The following is a 19,011-nucleotide window of genomic DNA, read 5'->3' on the forward strand; positions in this document are numbered from 1 at the left end:
AGTCAGAACCCATTCAATGACACTCAACACCATCACCAACAACACCGGGGTGAGGGTGGGGGTGCAGGCATGCATTTAATGTGTTAAGGAGCCCTGGTGGTGCTGTAGGATAAACCCTGTAGGATAAGCACTGAACTATTAACCAAAAGGTCAGCGATTCAAACTCACCAGTGGCACCGCGGGAGAAGGATAAGGGTATCTGCTTTTAAAACGATTTACAGTTTCAGAAACTCTATGTATGGCTGCTGTAAGTCAGAATGGACTTGATGGCTGTGGGTTTGGTTTGGTGTTACTCTGTTGCTCACTGCATGAACAAGTTTTTACACCTCAAGAAACAAAAAACAAGAAAAACAACAAAAAAAGAGGTAGTCAAAAATTATCAGAACAGGTTCTATTAAAACACCTGTTCTTGTCAACGGCTGATGACGACGTTGGGCGTGCACGTGAAATGATTCTGTCGAACAGATGAGTGACCGTGGCTCTGCCTATGAAGTAACACACAACAAACTTGGGTTTCAAAAAGCTTGTATGAGATGGGAACTGAAACAGCTCACAATGAGTTTAAACAGACACATCTGGGCATCTGCAAACAAAATTTGGATCGATACTCAAAAGTAAACTTTTCTTTCTATAAAAGAACCATTGCTGTTGATGAGACATGGATTCATCACTACGAGCCTGAGAGTAAATGGCAGAGTATAGAATGAAAACATCCTCAATCGCTGACCACAAAAAAGTTCAAAAGTCAACTGTCAGATGGAAAATTGATGCTTACAGTTTTCAGGGATTCTAGGGCCAGTTTTGGACCACAATCTGGAAAAATGTTCAACAATCAGTAGTGCTTGTTATGGTGAGATGTTCACTGAAAAGCCAAAACCTAAACTTAGGGTTGAACACAGATAACTGTTGCTATTCAAAGGCTTTGTAATCTTGCATGGCAATTCACGTCTGTACACCTCTGCCCACACTGTTGATCCACTCTAGAAACTTCATTTTCAGGTGTTAAAGCATCCTTCCTATAGTCCTGATCTTGCTACATCGTACCTATCTGGTCCCCTGAAAGCAGCCCTTTGAGGACAAAGCTTCACCTCTGATGAAGAAGTGAAGACAGTGGTACATTCATGGTTCATAGCTCAGCCTAAAACATTTTTCAATACAGGAATATGAAAGCTTGTTGACAGATGGACAAAGTGTATAGAAAAGCAAGGAGCTTATGTTTAAAAAAAAAAAACAATGATGTATTTGTCTTTTCTAAAAGTTGGTTAAAATGAATTCTACGGCCAGAGTGCGGATGATTTTTGACTCACACTCGTATTTGTTGTTGTTGAGAATACACATAGCCGAATGCATACCAATTTGCTGGTCTCTCCATGTGCAATTCAGTGACACTGATGGCAACCTGCGAGTTACGTAACCATTCTTGCCCTCCTGTTCTGAGTTGGTGACCCTTCCCTCAACCTTCCTTTCTAACTTTCAAGTTTCTATTGTCAATTTACCCCATGTTGTTGTTGTTGTTACTAAGTGCCTTTGAGTAAATCTTGGCGGGAGCATAAAGTCTCATTTTTCTCCTGCCTAGTATCTGGTAGGCTTGAACCACTGACCTTGTGATTCACAATCCTTTACTTATCCTACATACTTACTGTACTCCCTTTGGTCCCATATAGGTTTTTAAAATATGAAGTTAATCATTATTATTTTTATTAATTGCTCTGCCATGGGCTGCCAAAAGAACCAACAGGTCTGTATTGGAAGAAGTGCAGCCAGAGTGCTCCTTGGAGGCCAGGATGGCCAAACTTGGAATCTCATACTTTGGACATATTGTCAGGAGGGACCAGTCACTGGAGAAAGATATCATGTTTGGTAAGGGTGGAGGGTCAGAGAAAAAGAAGAAGACCCCCAATGAGATGGATTGGCAAAGTGGTAGCATCAATGGGCTAAAGCGTGAGTTTGGCCCAGGATCAGGCAGTGTTTCGTTCTGCTGTGCATAAAGTCACTATGAGTCGGTACTGACTCGATGGCACCTAAGAACAACATCTTATCTTCCACGCTGCTGTTGTCAGTTTAATCGTGTAGTTCTTTTTTTCATTTTAACTTCAAAATTATTGATTGTCAGTTTGGTCTCATATGGATAGATCTGTTTTTCACTTGAAGTTCCTGATTTTTATTGTTACTAATTGATTTTATTTTCACATGTCATGTCATTTAGCAACATGAAAACACTCTGTGGTGTGTACTCTCATCTCCCCATTTTACAAATGAGGAAACAGGCACAGAAAAGCTAACATGCCCAAGCTCATACAATTGCTGATAGGTGTCATGGAGTGAGTTCTGACTCATAGTGACCCTGTATAGGGGTTCTGAGGAGTGGCTTGTGGGTTTGAACTGCTGACCTTGGGGTTGGCAGTCCAGTGCTCATCCTGTGCCAGGACTCCAAGTTCATATAATAAGCAAATGCTGATACCAAGGAGACTCCATGATTGTAACCACCACGCTGATGGCTGCCCACCCCCGTAAGTGGAACAAAACTCCTTAGGGTGCCTTTAAAAGAACTAAAAGTACTTTAAAGCAAACTGACTTGAAAAGGTTGATCTCCATCAGAATTCTGGGCTGGATTGAAGTCAGCCTTTTCCTTCAGTTATATTTTAACCTCTCTTCCAATTAGGAAAGAGATCTGTTCAGAGGAGCTGCCGTTTTCAATACAGTCAGTTTGCTGTGGGTATGAACAAGATCAGTTTTTAAGTGTGTCTTTAAATGCGTGTGGAGGTTAGAACAGGTGCATACAGTTCTTATTCAGGCCGTCGAGTCGGTTCTGAATCATAGCAGCCCTGTATCGGGTTTCCGAGGCTGTAAATCTTTACTGGAGTAGAAAGCCTCATCTTTCTCCTATGGAGCTGCTGGTGGATTCAGACTGCTGACTTTGAACCCATTACGGCACCAAGGCACCGTGAGTCTTTCTTTAGCACAAGAAAAAGGAACCCTGGTGGCACTGTGGGTTAGGCATTAGGCTGCTAACTATAAAGTCAGTGGTTCAAACCTACCTGTGGGATAAAGATAAAGCACCTGTGTGCTCCTGTACAGATTTATAGCCTTGGAAAGCCTGTTGTTGTTGTTAAGTGTCATCGAGTTGGTTCCGACTCTAGTGACTCTCTATAGGATTTCCAAGGAGTGGCTGGTGGGTTTGAACTGCCAACCTGTGGATCACAGTCCAGTGCTGATCCCACAGTGCCACACCAGGACTTCTACACAGGGTTGCTGTGTGCTGGAAACAACTGGATGCCAAGAGCCTTGGGGTCGAGTGCCGGAAAAGGCTAGAAGCATCTTCCATCATTTAATAACTGCATGTGCTGCAAACGAAGGTGATGGTGAAGAGTTGGTTTCTCTGGTATTTCAGAGTGAGGCCTAATCTATGTAGCATGAAAGGGCAAAAGGAGTTGCCCATAAATTGGATGTTCATAACCTGGAGACTGCCCAGTAATGAACAACAGGTCCCTGAGAATGTTAGGGAACAGGTGTGCATTTTTGAATGGCATCCTGTCTAAACTGCCAGGATTGAGGCTCGATTTCCTTCTCTGGGCTCCTTCGTATACCTCTAGTCTATTTATTGAACACAGTGCCCTATAGGATACGCACTGAACTGTGAACCTTAGGGTTTGAGCCTACCAGCCACTTCTCAGGAGAAAGATGAGGCTTTCTGTTCTAGCAAAGATTTACAGCTTCACAAACCCTATACAGCGCTGTTGAGTCAGAACCGGCTCGATGGCACTTAACAACAGCAATGATGTGCTTATAGTCCCTGGGTGGTACAAACGGTTAACACACTTTTCTGTTACCAAAAGGCTGGAGGTTCAAGGTCACCAAGAGGTGCCTCAGAAAAAAGACCTGGTAATCTGAAAAAAAAAATCAGCTGATGACTTTGAGCATCTACTGTGTGCCAGGCACTGTTGTACGTGTCAGGGAACAAAACAGACAACAATGTCTGCCCTTTAGAAATGGGACCTCTTCTTGGAGCCAGTGTGTTGGCTTCTGCCCGATCTGAGGCCCCTGTGTAGAATCTGGCTGTGCTTTCTCCCCTGAACATGATCCAGCCCTGCGGGACATGGACAGGCTACAGCACATGAATTTCATTGTACTTTGTACGTTTGTTGTCTTCTTTTCCTCTCCTTAGGTGTTCAGATACCTGAGTAGTTTCTAGGTGCCAGACACTGGGGACTCTGGTAGTGCAAACTCTGAGGAGATGCTTCCCTAGAACTGAGGCTGCGGCCCGTCCCCCCAGCCCGTCTGCCCTTATTATTAACAAGCCCGAACCAGATGCTGTCAGGTCCACCCCACCTCATGGCGACCCTGTCTGTGTCAGAGAGGAACTCTGTAGAATTCTCAGTGGATTTCCAGGACTTTCTTCTGAAGCACTTCTTGGTGGATTTAAACCTCCAGCCCTTCAGTTAGCAGCCGAGTGTGCTAGCCACGTGCACCACCCAGGAAAATATCACCCCCAAAGCCAAACCCACTGCCACTGAATTGATTCCAACTCAGAGCGACCGCGTATAGGGTTTCTGAGACTGTAAATCTTTATGGGAGTAGACAGCCTCATCTTTTTACCTCAGAGTGGCTGGTGGGTTTCAACTGCTGATTTTGCAGCCCAGCACATACCCCACAGTGCCATCAGGATTCCTCTGATAAATATTTGTTGTTCTTGTTAAGTACCATCGAATCAGTTCTGATTCAGGGCAAGCCTGCATAGGGCTTCCAAAACTGCAAATCTATGTGTTAATAGAAAGCGTCACCTCACTTCAGAAGAGTGGCTGGTGGATTTGAACCACTGACCTTGGGCTGAGCAGCCTGGTGCTTATCCTTCAGAGCCATAGTTCTCCCACATATCAGTTTTGTTGTTAAGTGTTGTCGAATTGGTTCTGAATCACAGCGACCCCGTATAGGAATTCCAAAGAGTGTCTGGTGGGTTTGAACCGCCACCTTATGGTTTAAAACGGAAGCTTGGGGTTCAGCAAATTATCCTGCATCGCCACACCAGGACCCCCCCGACTTCCCACTTTTCAGTGTGCACATGGCTCTCGGGGTCAAGACTACATTTCCTGGCCTCCCTTGCAGCTCCGAGTGGCCATGCAGCTATAAGGGTACGTGAACAGAGAGCATGTGCACCTTCTGGGTGGTATCTATAAGGGGACGTCTCCCTTTCCTGTATCCTCTAATGAACGTGGGCATGATAATGGACCATCTTGGCTAGAGGGTCCATTACCAAGTGAGGTGGCTAAGAGTTAAGCTGATGAAATTGGCTTGCTTAGGCTGAGGTTTTTATGAGTGAGAGGAAGAGGAATCCCTATGGTATTTAATCCACGTCTGTTTGAGTCTCTTACTCCTTTCAGTGTAGTTTGGAGCCTGCTGTATATTGGTGAATTTGGAGGTTTCTTACTGGGAAAGTGTCTCCTGCCTACTTGGGACCCAGCAACCTGATTTTTCTTATTTTCTGTGTTTTAAGGATTTAGCAGCAAGCAGAGCTATCCTCACAAGGTGAAACTTCTGTTAAGCTCTTCGTAAAATTGTAGAAGCAAAAGGGGACAAGACATCAATGGCAGGCTTGAGATATTTGCTTTTAAGACCAGTCAGGGCTGGCATGTCTGGAGATGAAACGTCTGCGAAGACATTTCCTAACTGGCTTTGAGGTGAGGTTGGTTCTGCACTTAGATTTGAGAGATACCCAGGAGGCAGTCAAAGCCATCTGGGATACTAGTCCATCAGAAGACTTCTGTGGGTACTGTAATAAATTGCAGAATCTCATTGAACATTTCCTGAGTCTACCCATATGATTCAACCAAATGAAACAAACAACCGAAAAGGAAACTATACCAAACACATTTGACGTCATGTGTTACAGAGTAGAGCTGTGGTCCATAGGATTTTCTTTACTGTAAACTTCATGCAAGAAATTTACCAAGTCTTTATTCTGCAGTGCTGCTGGATGGACCCAAACCTCCAATCTTTAGGTTAATAATCGGAGCACAAACTGTTTGCACCACTCTAGAACTTCAGTCCAACAAAGCCCTCTTTAGAACCAGCCATCAAACCCTCAAGAAAGATGGTGGTGGTGGTGGGAACCAAGGTCTGTTTATTGGCGGCAGTGGTGGGGACTGAGGTCTGTCGATTGGGTGTGTGGGTTAGACAAAGAAGATAGACAGACATGGTCCAGTCACTAAGACTAATTCCTCCTCCTGTTCACTCCTCTCTTGGGTGGATGTGTCATAGCAAAGGTGATCCCTCTAGTCTTTGTCCCTCTTCTTCTGGAGGGAGATATTGGAGCAAGGTTCAGATATTTCTACTCAGATTGGACTGTGTTGTTTCCTCCAAGGCTGTTGCGTATCTTTCTGACCAGTTTCCCCTAAGACCCATGTCTTAGTTCTGGCCTGCTGCCATCACAGAGATACTGCAAGTGAACAGCTCTAACACACACATTTATCCGGTTACACTGTTGTTGTTGTTGTTGTTAAGTTGGTTCTGACTCATAGTGACCCTGCACAGGGTTTTTGAGGCTGTAAATCTTTATGGAACAGAACACCTCATGTTTCTCCCGCAGAACCGCTCGTAGTTTCGAACGGCTATCTTTGCAGTTCGCAGCCCTATTCATAACCATTACTCTACCAGAGCTCCTTTCAGTTATACTGTTGTTGTTGTTAAGTGCCGTCGAGTCGGTTCCGACCCATAGCGACCCTGTACAGGGTTTCCGAGGCTGTAAATCTTTACGGGAGCAGAAAGGCTCATCTTTCTCCTGCGGAGCGGCTGATAGTTTCGAACTCCTGGTCTTAAGGTTCGCAGCCCTATTTGTAACCACTACGCTACCAGAACTCCTTTCAGTTATACTAGGCAGCTGGAAATCCAATATCAGGCTTCAGGGGAAAGCTTTTTCTCTCTGTCAGCTCTAGGGAAAAGTCCATGTCTCCTTTCAGCATCTGTCAGTCTGGTGTTTCTTGTCTGGAAATCAATCTTCCTGAGAACCTGGGTCTAGGAGGTTCTCAGCACAGGGACCCCAGGCCCAAAATAACAAGCTCCGCTCTGGTTGTGAACTCTGTCCACATCTCCCTCTTTTTCTCTTGGTATAGCTCTGTAAGATAAGCACTGTGCTGTGAACCACAAGGTTAGCGGCTCAAACCCATCAGCTGCTTCTCAGAAACAGGGTCGCTATGATTCAGAATCAACCCAACTACACGTAAAAACAACAAGATAAAAGAAGATGCAGGCTCCACCTTAGGCAAGACCCCCTTACATTGTATCAGAGATCTGACCCGAGTGACGGTGTTGTATCCTACCCTATTCCCTTACATCTGAATGGTTGATCACATCACACTGCATCTTGGGGAATAATGACATCACAACTGCCAGATCCCCATTATTACATAACAGCTCTGAGAATCATGGCTCAGCCAAGTAGACACCTACTTTTTTGGGGGGTGGGCACCCTGCATCCAGTCTCCTTGAGTCAACCACTTTACCTTATGTTTGTTGTTGGGAACTGCTGTCAAGTTGATTCTGACCCATAGTGATCCTGAATAGGATTTCTAGGGAGCGACTGGTGAGTTTGAACTGCCGACCTTGCAGTTCATACTGACTTTGCAGTCCAGCGCATTAACCTAGAGCGCCACAGCAGGACCTTATGTAAAGGAGAGCATTTCTGTGGATGATTCCACTAATCAGCACACCGTCATTTTGTGATTTGTTTCATATCAAAACATACTGTTACAAAGTCAGCTGCCACTGAGTTGGCTCCATTTCCTAGCAACCCCATGCATGTCAGGGTAGAACTGTGCCCCACAGGCTCTCCAGTGTCTGCTTATTTATTTATTTAGTTATTTTTAAGTAGAGTGCCAGGCCTTTCTTCTGAGGTACCTCTGGAATGACTATAAGCCTCCAACATTTTGACTGGCAGTTGAGCACATGTTTACACCCGACAACTCTAACTTATTTTAAAACTTGTATTTTCCTATGACCTTGGCATCTGGTCCTTTCCACCAGTCAAGGATATTTCCAGATGAGCTAACTTTTACTTCTCTTTTCCCACCTCAACTTCCAAGGCTCTCCAGAGTTTAGAGAAGTAGCTTCCACACCTTGATACTAGCCCTGCCCACCTGTGAAGCTGGGGGTGCAGAGGACAATACATAGGGCAGCTGAGGGAGTTATGGAGTGGGGAGGAGGCTAGGGGTTGCTTTTTCTCAGCAAACCCATCAACGGCCAAGACATGTGCTATTAATCATGGGTGCTGATCTAAGGTATGACATTAGGCACAGATAAGTGGATTACAGAAGATGTACACTTATTGTATTTTGTTCAAAAACTTAAATTTTGCTGTTACTGAGAATATGCACAGTAAAACATACAGCAGTTCAGCAATTTCTCATGTCCATGACAGTGACATTGGTGACGTTCTTTGAGTTGCACAACCATCTTTACCCCCCTCTTCTGAGTTGTTTCTCTCCCATGATCATACATGAACTGCCCCCCAGTTCATATTCAACCCTTCCAGTTACTGTTCTTAACTTGAACCCATCTTTTTATTGTTGTTATTAAGTGCCTTCAAGTTGGCTCACATATAGTCCTTTAAAGAACATGATGCTCAAAAAAAACCCAAAAAAACAAACAAACCCCAAAGCCATTGAGTGTATTTTAACTCATCAAACATAGTAGAGAGACTACCTAAGTTTTCCCAGACTATAAATCTTTATAGGGGCAGACAATCATCTTTCTCCCGGGGAGTGACTCGTGGGTTTGAGCCGTCAGCTGTGTGGTTAGTAGCCCAGTGCTTAACTCACCATACTACCCCAGCTCTTATACTACTTAAGGCAGATATTGTTTACTAGTTCAGTGAAACTGTGGTTTGGTTTTCATAAGACCTCAAGGGATCTTTTTGGTTGAAGTTTTAAAGATTACTTCAGGCAATTGTTTCAGGGGTTCATTCAGTCTCAGTAGATTCAGAAAGTCTGGAGTCCTTGAGAACATGCAATTCTGTTTTACATGTCCCCCCTTTTGATCAGGAGTCTTCGATGGAATTTTGGATAAAAATATTCAGTAGTGGTAGCTGGGCACCATCCAGTTCTTCTGGTCTCATGGCAAAGGAAGCAGTTGTTCCTGGATGCGGTTAGCCACACACTCCAATTCTTCTTATTCCTGACTCTCCTCCCTCTGTTGCTCCAGGCAAATGGAGACCAGTTGTCATGCCTTGGATGGCCTCTTGCAAGCTTTTACATCACCAGGAATCATGAACTAGGAGGTAGAACAGAATATATTCATAGTACCAGTGCTATCAGTGATATAGAGATAACAGGGTTCTGGGGATTCCAAGAAAGATATATCAGTTGCACTTGGAGAGATTTGGGGAGGCTTCCTGAAGGAGGTGTCTATGAGTTAGTCCTTGAAGGACAGTTTAGATATGTGGAGTTGTTGCTGATGTTATTGTTGTTAAGTGCCGTTGAGTCATGCCATCAAGTCATTTGTGACTCAGCAACCCTCTGCACAACCGAACAAAACACTGCCCAGTCTTGTGCTATCCTCACAGTTGTTACCTTTGAGCCCATTGCTGCTGCCACTGTGCCTATCCATCTCGTTGGAGGTCTTCTTCCTTTTTTTTTTTTAGTTGACCCTGCACTTTACCAAGCATGATGTCCTTCTCCATTGACTGGACCCTCCTGATAACATGTGATGAAGTCTGGCCATCCTTGCCTCTAAGGAGCATCCTACCAATGCTTCTTCTAACACAGATGTGTTTGTTCTTCTAGCAGTTCAATTCCAGGCTCTGGGAAAAGACACAGGAGGCCAGGGAAGGAGGGGGTTAGCACTGGTCAAGGGATGAGGCAGACACTCTGTGATTTGTCAACAAGTGCTCTATTTTGACTTTTAGCAGGGGGAGGGAAATAAGTGTGCAAGAGAGCCTCTTGGAAACCTTCAGAGGACAATTTCCACACACGTTTCAGATTCAATAACAGGGTCAACAGACGTCTCCTGAGCATAGTTTTCCACTCGGAACTTTTTTATACTTTCCATTAATAAGAACCCATTCAGGCAATTTCCTTGTCTTGCTTTCTAAGACTCATTTTAAAGCAAAATGATCTTTATTCACCTCCCTCCCCACCCCCTCCAGTGAGAGCAAGACATCAGCACACACTATTACATCCCCTGTCAATTTCAGGGGGAAAAATAAAAAACGTCAAAAAACTAAAAGAAAAGAAAAAACTAGACAAGAGATGTAGAGCCTGCAGGGACTGAGGTCGTGTGTACTTTCTAGAATATTCTGGAAATTCCATGATGGTTTCTAATAGGGATGGAGGGTGACCACTTGTCCTGGTTTTCCTGGGACTGAGGGGGTCTCTAGGAATCAGGAACAGTCCTGGGCAATGTGGGACTACTGGGTCATGTTAGAGAAAACAGACTGGACACAGGGTCATGGTGCCCATCTTGACTCCCAGATGAACTGTTGTTCCCTAGAGCTGTGTTCACACTTGCCATCTTCAGTTTTATACATGCTGCTTCCACCCCAGCTCAGAGCAATAGTCAGCACCTCTTCTAACTCCCTCAGCAAAACTAAAACCCCCCAAATCTACTGCCATTGTGTTGATTCGATCCATAGCAATCCAGTACAGGGTTGTGACTGTCAATCTTTATGGGAACAGACAGTCTCATTTTCCTCCTCAGGTGCGACTGGTGGGGTTTGAACCATCAACCTTGCGGTTTGCACCCCAGTGCTTAAACCACATGACCACCAGGGATCTGTGGTTCCAACTCACAGGGACCCTGTATAGCATTTCAGAGGCTGTAAATCTTTCTTTTTCCTTTCAGTTTTTATTGTGATTTGAGGAGGCTGTAAATCTTTATAGGAGCTGAAAGACTCATCTTTATCTTGAGGAGTGACAGGTAGATTCGAACAGCTGACCTTGAGGTTAGCAGTCCAGCTCTGAATTCAATACGGTACCAGCCAGCGCTCCTTACTCCTCAGAGAAGTCCCCAATTAAATATGTGACTTTGTTTAACCATTGATAGGAAAGATACCCCTTCTCTGAATAGCTTCAGCTGACTCTTGTCCTAGAGTGTGGGATTTCCCTGGATGCAGGACTTTCAGACTGTCCCATGTCTGATACCAGTTGCTGTTGGGTTGAATCTTACTCATGGTGACCCCAATTGTATCACAGTAGGGCTGTGCTCCATGGGGGTTTCAATGGTTGATTTTTTGGAACTAGATTGCAGGCCTTCCTTCTGTGGTGTCTCCGAATGTCTTTGAACCTCCAACCTTTCAGTTGTCACCACCCAGGGACTAAAACTAGGATAGTTCTGGGAGAACAGAGATGGTTAGCCACCCTGAAGGGGAGGAAGAGTTTTTGGATTCTCTTCCCATCACTGATGAACTGGGGGAACATGGGTAACTGACATTTCCCGAGTCTCAGTGTTACCACCTGTCAAATGGGGATAATTAATACTAGGACCTGCTTCATGGTTGTTACATGCTGAGCATAGTACTGGGTGCATGTTTTTGTTGTTAAGCGCCATCGAGTTGGTTCCAGCCCATAGCAACCCTGTATAGGGTTTCCAAGGAGCAGCTGGTGAACTTGGACCATGTTGTTCAGCGCTGTTGAGTCAGTTCCTACCCATAGTGACCTTGTTTAAGGTTTCCAAGGAATGGCTGGAACATTCCAAGGAATGTTTGCTGTTTGAACTCTACATCAGGTAAAGCAAGATTTACATGTGGGAGAGACTTCAGGGGTCTGGGATGCCCCTTCTCCAGGATTATCTCTTCCTTTCCCTGTGGCTGATATTTTTCCCTTTAGAGAATCAGTCCTTTACCTGAGGGCTTCTCGAGCGTTTCCGCCGACGCACCTCCTCACGGCAGAGGATGGTGATATTTCATCTCCTCAGACTACACTTCACACTCTGTCCCACTTTCCATCAGTGCTAGATGCAAGAAGAGTTTTTGTAATTTCCTTTCTTTCTGTGTGTGGGTGTGAAACTTTTTACAGTGAATTCAGCGAAGGTTTACGGAGCAGATCATCAGTTTCACGTTCCATGGATCATATACACTGTTTCATCTCAACGATTGCAATCTTCTCCATGCCACAACAGCCTCCCCACTTCCTGTCTGAGATTCTAGTTTCTGTACCACAGCTCCTTCCCAACCCTTCCTAACTTTATCCTTAGGTGAATGTTAACTTTTGATCTTGAAGGATTGATATTCTATGGTGAGAATAACTTAATAGTGTTGTTGTCCCCCCACTGCTTGACTGAAAATTGGGCCATGAGGTGAGTTTCAGTTCCAGACCTGAAGGGATGCAGATGGCCATAGTCTTGGGTTCCTTTAAGCTCTTTCTGACCAGTATGCCCAGCCTTTTTTATAATTCTGAGTTTTGCTCCGTATTGTCTCCCACTCTACCTGGACCTTCTAATGTGATCCCTTTTTGAGCATCTGGACACCGTCTAGTTCTGGTCTCAGAGTCATGGGGAGTGATGGTCACATGTCTCTTTAATTCATTGGACTAGTTGATTCCTAGCATCTTCAGTTTTCATCCCTCTTTTTTCTCCCTCACATGGAGAGACCAATGGAGATCCCCTTAGATGGCTGCTTATGAACATTTTGTTTTGTAATTAAAATTTTTGTGGTGTGTGATTTGAAATAACAGGTTTAATTTAATCCTTTTTTTTCAATTTGGTGCATCACCGAGATCTTACTGGTACAACACAACTGACTGTAATAAATTCCAGGCTTGGGAACTGGCTGCATCAGGGTCTGAAGGACCCTAACACACCCTTCCTCAGTGGCGCCCTTCTTGGAAGGCCAGCCAGCTTCTCCCTCACCTGTGGAGGTACCAGAGCACACAGTGGGGGAAATTGAGGGCCCAGGTGCCTATACACTTCAGGGTCTTGGGCAGGTTTTCTTCCTCATAAAACCTGGTATCCCACAGCACAGTTCACTGAGGGAGGAGCCAAGGGCTAAACAAGGTCCTGCCTATCAGGGTCCTTGCCCATGGCTGGCACAACGGAAGGGTTTGGTTCTCCTCAGTGACCCTCCCTGGGCCCCACGTGCGTGTCAGGCAGCCTCATGAACTTTTAAGATCCCATTTGCTACTTGCCATAGTAGGATGTAGAACATTGTCTTTGTGGACTAAATTGTGCCAATTGAGTGTGATGTTCCCTGAGACTATGGTTCTGAGCCTCTAAACCCATCAAGGTGTTTGTTAATGTCTAAGAAATTTTCACTGTGTGCTCCACCACATTCATTCATAATGTGTTTGCAGCATTGTAAACAAATGCCTGTGTTTGAATATCCTGTATGAAACCTTTTTATGGTTGTGGGTATATTCCCACTCCTCCTGTGTGGATCTGTCCAGGTAGCTACCCCTAGAACATTGTTGACCCAGGGATGTATATGTGACAGTTTTTACCTTGATCCCCTTTCATCTTTACATCCTACCTGGTGTCTTCACTTTCTTCACTAAGCTTTTCTGCTAACCTCCCTCTTCTTGTGTATTGCCTTCCTGTCACCTCAGTTAACAAATGTCCACCCTCTAGCCAGTGAATCCTCTCTTCCCTCCTACCTCTGCTAACCATCAAAGAATATTTCTTTTAGCATGAAGACCTTTTCTTGAGTTTTTATCATAGTGATCTTATACATTATTTGTCCTTTTGTGATGAACTAATTTCACTCATTATAATATCCTCCAGGTTCATCCGTGTTATGAGGTGTTCAACATTGAATTTTTGATGGTTACAAAGCGACTGCTGTCATTTTTGCTGTCTGCTTTTTTTGTGTGGTGCCGCTGCTGTCTTTGGTCCACACAATATATATATTTTTTGTCTGTGTGCTGACTTCCTTTTGTTTGTGTGTTTTCTTCACTGCTGTAGTTTTAATGTTTATATGATTTTTCTCTTGTTGTTACTTTTCCACCTCCAAATCTTTCAGTGAAACTCCAATCCAAGGGGACTTAATCTGCCGAGCCCATGGGTTGCTGTGCTGCAGGCTCCCTTGCACTAGGGCTGGACCCCTGCAGGCCTGAGCATGTGTTGTTGTAAGCTGTGGAGTCAGTTCCAACTCACAGTGACCCAGTCTGTGAAATAGAATGAAATGCCATCAGTCCCGCACATCCTCACAATCCTTCTTGTGTGGGAGCCCACTGTAGGAGCCACAGTGTCCATCCGTCTTGTTGAGGGTCTTCCTTTCCATGGGTGACCCTCTGCTTTACGGAACATGACGTCTTTCTCTAGGCACTGACCCCTCCTGATGACATGTCTGAGATGAAGTCTCACCATCTGGCTTCTGAGGAGCATTCTGCCTGTACTTCTTCTAAGACACATGTGTTCGTTCTTTTAGCTGTCCATGGTATAGTCCATATTCTTCACCAGCACCATATTTCAAAAGCATCGATTGAGCAGTCTAGCTCTAATGAAAAGCTATCATGGACTGAGGGTCAGGAGACCAGGGCCCAACCCTGGACTCTGCTTCTTAGTGTCCTTTGATGAGTAACTTACACTTATGAGGTCCAGCTACCATACCTGAAAAAATGAATATATTGAGTCAGATCAGTGGATTTTAAACAATATAGTCATTCACACCTGGACTCTGTTCCTTACTCTTCTCTGTGTATCCTTTGACGAGTAACTTCTCCTTCATATATTCCAGCTACCATACCTGAAAATAAATACATTGGTCCCCATCAGTGGGGTTTAAACTATGTCATTCACCTTTTAGTCTAAACAAGGAGCAACCTTTAAATCAGGAGATTCAGGCCCTCCACTGGACTCTGCTGTTTACTATTGCTCTCTGTGCATTTTTGACAAGTAGCTTCTCTATGATGTGCAGCTCTCAGACCTGAAAAACAAATACATCAGACCTTACCTGTGCTTTTAAACTGAGGACTCAAGGGCCTCAGGAGAAAAGGCAAGCAGAGGGATTAGAGCTCTGAGTCACCTCCTCTGACCTCCCCTTTTATCTGCTTTATAAACTAGAGTTTTGATTAAGAGCTCAGGTTCTGCTGTTAACGAAGCCATAAACTGCCATCTCAGGCTGTATTTCAGGGTCCTGCTGGCCCACACCTGACCTTTCTCTGTATCGTACCCCTGGAGAACCTGGGGCCTGGGTTTGGCCTATAGTGGGCAGTCAGAGGGCACTGGGAGGGGAAGAAAGGGCACAACACCAGCTGCGACAGGAAGCCCATGACTAATAAGCCACTTCCTGGTGTCAGGAGGGTGAGGACGGGTATTTATTTTGAGTGTGCCCCAGATTGTTGTCACCCTTCTCGTCCTTGGCAGAGGTTCCGATGAGCACATCCTCCTCCTGGCTCCGCTCCCTGGCTGCTCAGCTCCTCTGGTCTGGCACGTGTCCACCTGCAGTTCACTTCCGATTGGGAAAATAAGATTGGAAACAAACTAAATGCCCACCAGTGGGGGGTGGGCTCACTCCCTCCTGGATGCCCCCACCTGGAGGGTGGACGTTGAGAAGTGTTGGAAAGATTGAGGGATATGTGTGTGCATGTGAAAGACAGAGACAGAGAGAGATAAGCACTAACTTTATCTCTGGAACTTGGTTGAATGCTACAACAAGATCTTAAAGACTGCACTATGACCATCTTTATGCTAAAACGGCACTAGGTCTGTAGGTACATATATAGGAGTCCTGGTGTGACACTGTAGAATAAGCGATGGACCACAAGGTGTGTTTGAACTGCAAGATTGGCGGTTCAAGCTCATGAGCCATCCTCGGAAATCCTATACAGGGTTGCTATGAGTCAGAACCGACTCAGTGCCACTTAACAGCAATGTCAACAGTAGTAACAGCATATAGGTAAACAAACAGTCTTAGTGGCCCTGTGCAATAAGTGGACTCTTAACCATAAAGTTGGCAGTTCAAACCTACCAATGTCTCCACAGGAGGAAGATGAAGCTTTCTGCTCCTGTAAAGATTTATAATCTTAGAAAGTCTATAAAGGGTTGCTATGGTTTGGCACCGAAATGACAACTAACAACCACAACATAAGTAAACACAAGGACCCCTGGTGGAGCAGAGGTTAAGCTCTAGCTGCTAAAGGAAAGATTAGAGGTTCAAATCCACCATTGCTCCAAGGGAGAAAGACAAGATTATAAAGATTTTGTCTTTAGAAACCGTATGGGGGAGTTCTACTTTGTCCTGTGAGGTCTTTATGAGTCAGAATTGACTCAATGACAAAGAGCAATCTTTATGGAAGCAGTTTGCCAGGTCTTCAATGGAGCCACTGGGTGGCTTTGAACCACCAACCTTTTGGTTGGCAGGTGAGTGCTTAACCTTTGTGCTACCAGGGCTCCTATTCTTGTTGTGTGCTGTCACGTTGGTTCTGACCCACAGCGACCCTGTAAAGGGTTTCCAAGGAGCAGCTGGTGGTTTTGAACCACAGACCTTATGACTAGCAGCCCAGTGCTTATCCTACAGTGCCACACCAGGGCTCTAGGTTTGTTGTTGCTGTTGTTACGTGCTGTCGAGTCGTTTCTGACCCATAGTGACCCTGTATAGGGTTTCCAAAGAGTGGCTGGTGAGCTTGAACTGCCAACTTTGTGGTTCAAATGACTTTGAAGTCCAGCGCATTAGTCCACAGCACTACACCAGGTCTCTGGGTCACTAGGAGCTGGAACCAACTCTACGGCAGCAGGTTTGTGTTCTTAATTTATATATAGACACACAGATAGCCCTGGTGACACAATGGTTAAGTGCTCAGCTGCTAACTGAAAGGTTGACAGTTCCAACCCACCCAGCGGTTGTGTATGGGAAAGACCTGGTGATGTACGCTGTAAAGATTTCAGCTTAGGAAACCCTGTGGGGCAGTTGTACGTCGTCCTGTGGAGTGGCTATGGGAACGCACCTGCTAACATACAGGCAAAGGTATAGCAGAGCGTCTGGAAGTGGTACATCAGCCTGTCATGGGGTTCACTTCTGGGCACGGGCGTGGGGAGGAACAGGAATAACTAATGCCTCCTGTGGGCCAGGCTCTGAGCCAAGCATGCTGAAGCATTATCACGTAATCCTCGAACTGATCTTTGAAGGCAGAGAGGCTAAGTAAGCTGTTCAAAGACATGCAAGCCAGAAAGGAGTGGAGGTTGGGTTCCAACCCAGGCAGCCCGGGCTCTGAACCGTGTTTAGGTGGTCTGTGTGGTGAAGGTACACGTATGTGTTACCAGAATATTTTGTGCTGAGGTTGTACCCATGCTTACATAATTTAAATAACTAGGAAAACATAGAGAAATGGGGGGCTTGTCATGCTACCACGCTGTGCACTCAGAGTGTCTAATATGAAGGGGCTTCAAAAAGTTGTTGGAAAAACTCCAGGAGCCTATAATTCCATTTTTCCATGAACTTTCCGAAGCTGCCTCCAATGCTTGAGGTTGTATCAAACAAAGACAGAAAGAAGGCTCAATCTTTGCAGATGTCCCTGGGAGAGGAAACACATGCCAGGTGGCATTCACACTGTAGTATGGAATAAGCAAACTTTGGAGAGTCTTACAGTGTACTAAAGGCAGAACAGTGGCTGAGGAATCCAAGGAGCTGAGGGGGACCTGACCCTTCCCCCTTTGACCTCTTGGTCTTAATCCATATCGATTGTGGCTTCCTAAAAGGCAAGGCAGACCCTGTTCCCATGGGGTGTTTGGTCTTTGTCATCCATGTATTTATCAGTGAATCTGTTTTCAGGCCACAAGTGAGTCCAGCAGTGAGAATAATGAATATTTACATAGTGTCTGGCATCCTGGTGTGGTGCTGCGGGATCGCTAAGTCTGTTTGAACTGCAATGTTGGCGATTCAAACTCACCAACCACTCCTCAGAAACGCTATACAGGGTTGCTATGAATCAGAACCGACTTGGAGACACTTCACAACCAACAACAGCAGAATATTTACTAAGGAGCTCTGGTAGCATAGTGAGTTCAGCAGTTAGTTGCTGACTACAAGGTTGGTGGTTCAAGCCCACCAGCTACTCCTCGGGAGAAAGGTGAGACTGTCTGCAAAGATTCACAGCCTCGGAAAGCCGATGGAGCAGTTCTGCTCTGTTCTGTAGGACCTCTCTGAGTCCACATGGACGCAATGGCTGTGGGTTTGGTTTTTGGTTTGGCTTACGTAGGAGCGGGTGTTGTCCTTAGCATATTGCTTCTCAAACTCGGGAGTGCACACGAGCTACTTGGGGACCTTTCTAACATGCAGGTTTGGACTTAGTAGTTCTGGGAGACCCGAGATGCTGTATGCATCACAAGCTCCCAGGTGATGCTGAACTGCTGGCCGGGCCCATACTGAGCCGGGAAGATGCAGAGGTGAAGACAGGCTGCTGGACCCCTTCAGTAGCTCTGAAAACCTCACCATGCTAGGCTCTACGGCTTTTGAGCTCTTCATCTGTGAATTGTACCTAATGATATTATTGACCTCACGGGGTTTTCATCAATTTTAAATAGAACAGTGCATATCAAAATTCTCAGCATGGGGCCAATGAGTAGTGGGGGCTCACTGAATTCTATTAATATTTCCTCAAGAGCTCTCAGGAATTCTGTTATTGTTACTGTTAGGAGCCTTCGAATTGGTTCTAACTCATAGTGACCCTTTATAGGGTTTCCGAGGCTACAAATCTTCATGGGAGAAGAAAGCCTCATCATTTTCCTGTAGAGCCACTGGTGGGTTAGACCTGCTGGCCTTGTGGTTAGCAGTCTAGTACTTGTCCTACAGTGCCACCAGACCTCATAGGGACCATTCAGAACACAGTAGAACTGCCCCATAGGGTTTCCAAAGTTAAATCTTTAAGGAAGCAGATGGCCTCATCTTTCTCCCCTGGAGTGACTGGTGGGTTAGAACCGTCAACCTTTTGATTAGCAGCCCAAGGTGTAACTTCCCCTTATTTGGCAAATTAGGGAACTGAGGCTGGGAGAGATTACGTGTACTTGTGGGAAGCTACAATACAGTCTGGTTCGTCCCAGAGCAGGTGCTCAATCCTGGCACCAGTGATGTGAGAGGGTTCCCAGGACTTTGTG

The sequence above is a fragment of the Chrysochloris asiatica genome, unplaced genomic scaffold (assembly GCF_000296735.1).
Source record: "Chrysochloris asiatica unplaced genomic scaffold, ChrAsi1.0 scaffold00305, whole genome shotgun sequence".
Classification (NCBI taxonomy): domain Eukaryota; kingdom Metazoa; phylum Chordata; class Mammalia; order Afrosoricida; family Chrysochloridae; genus Chrysochloris; species Chrysochloris asiatica.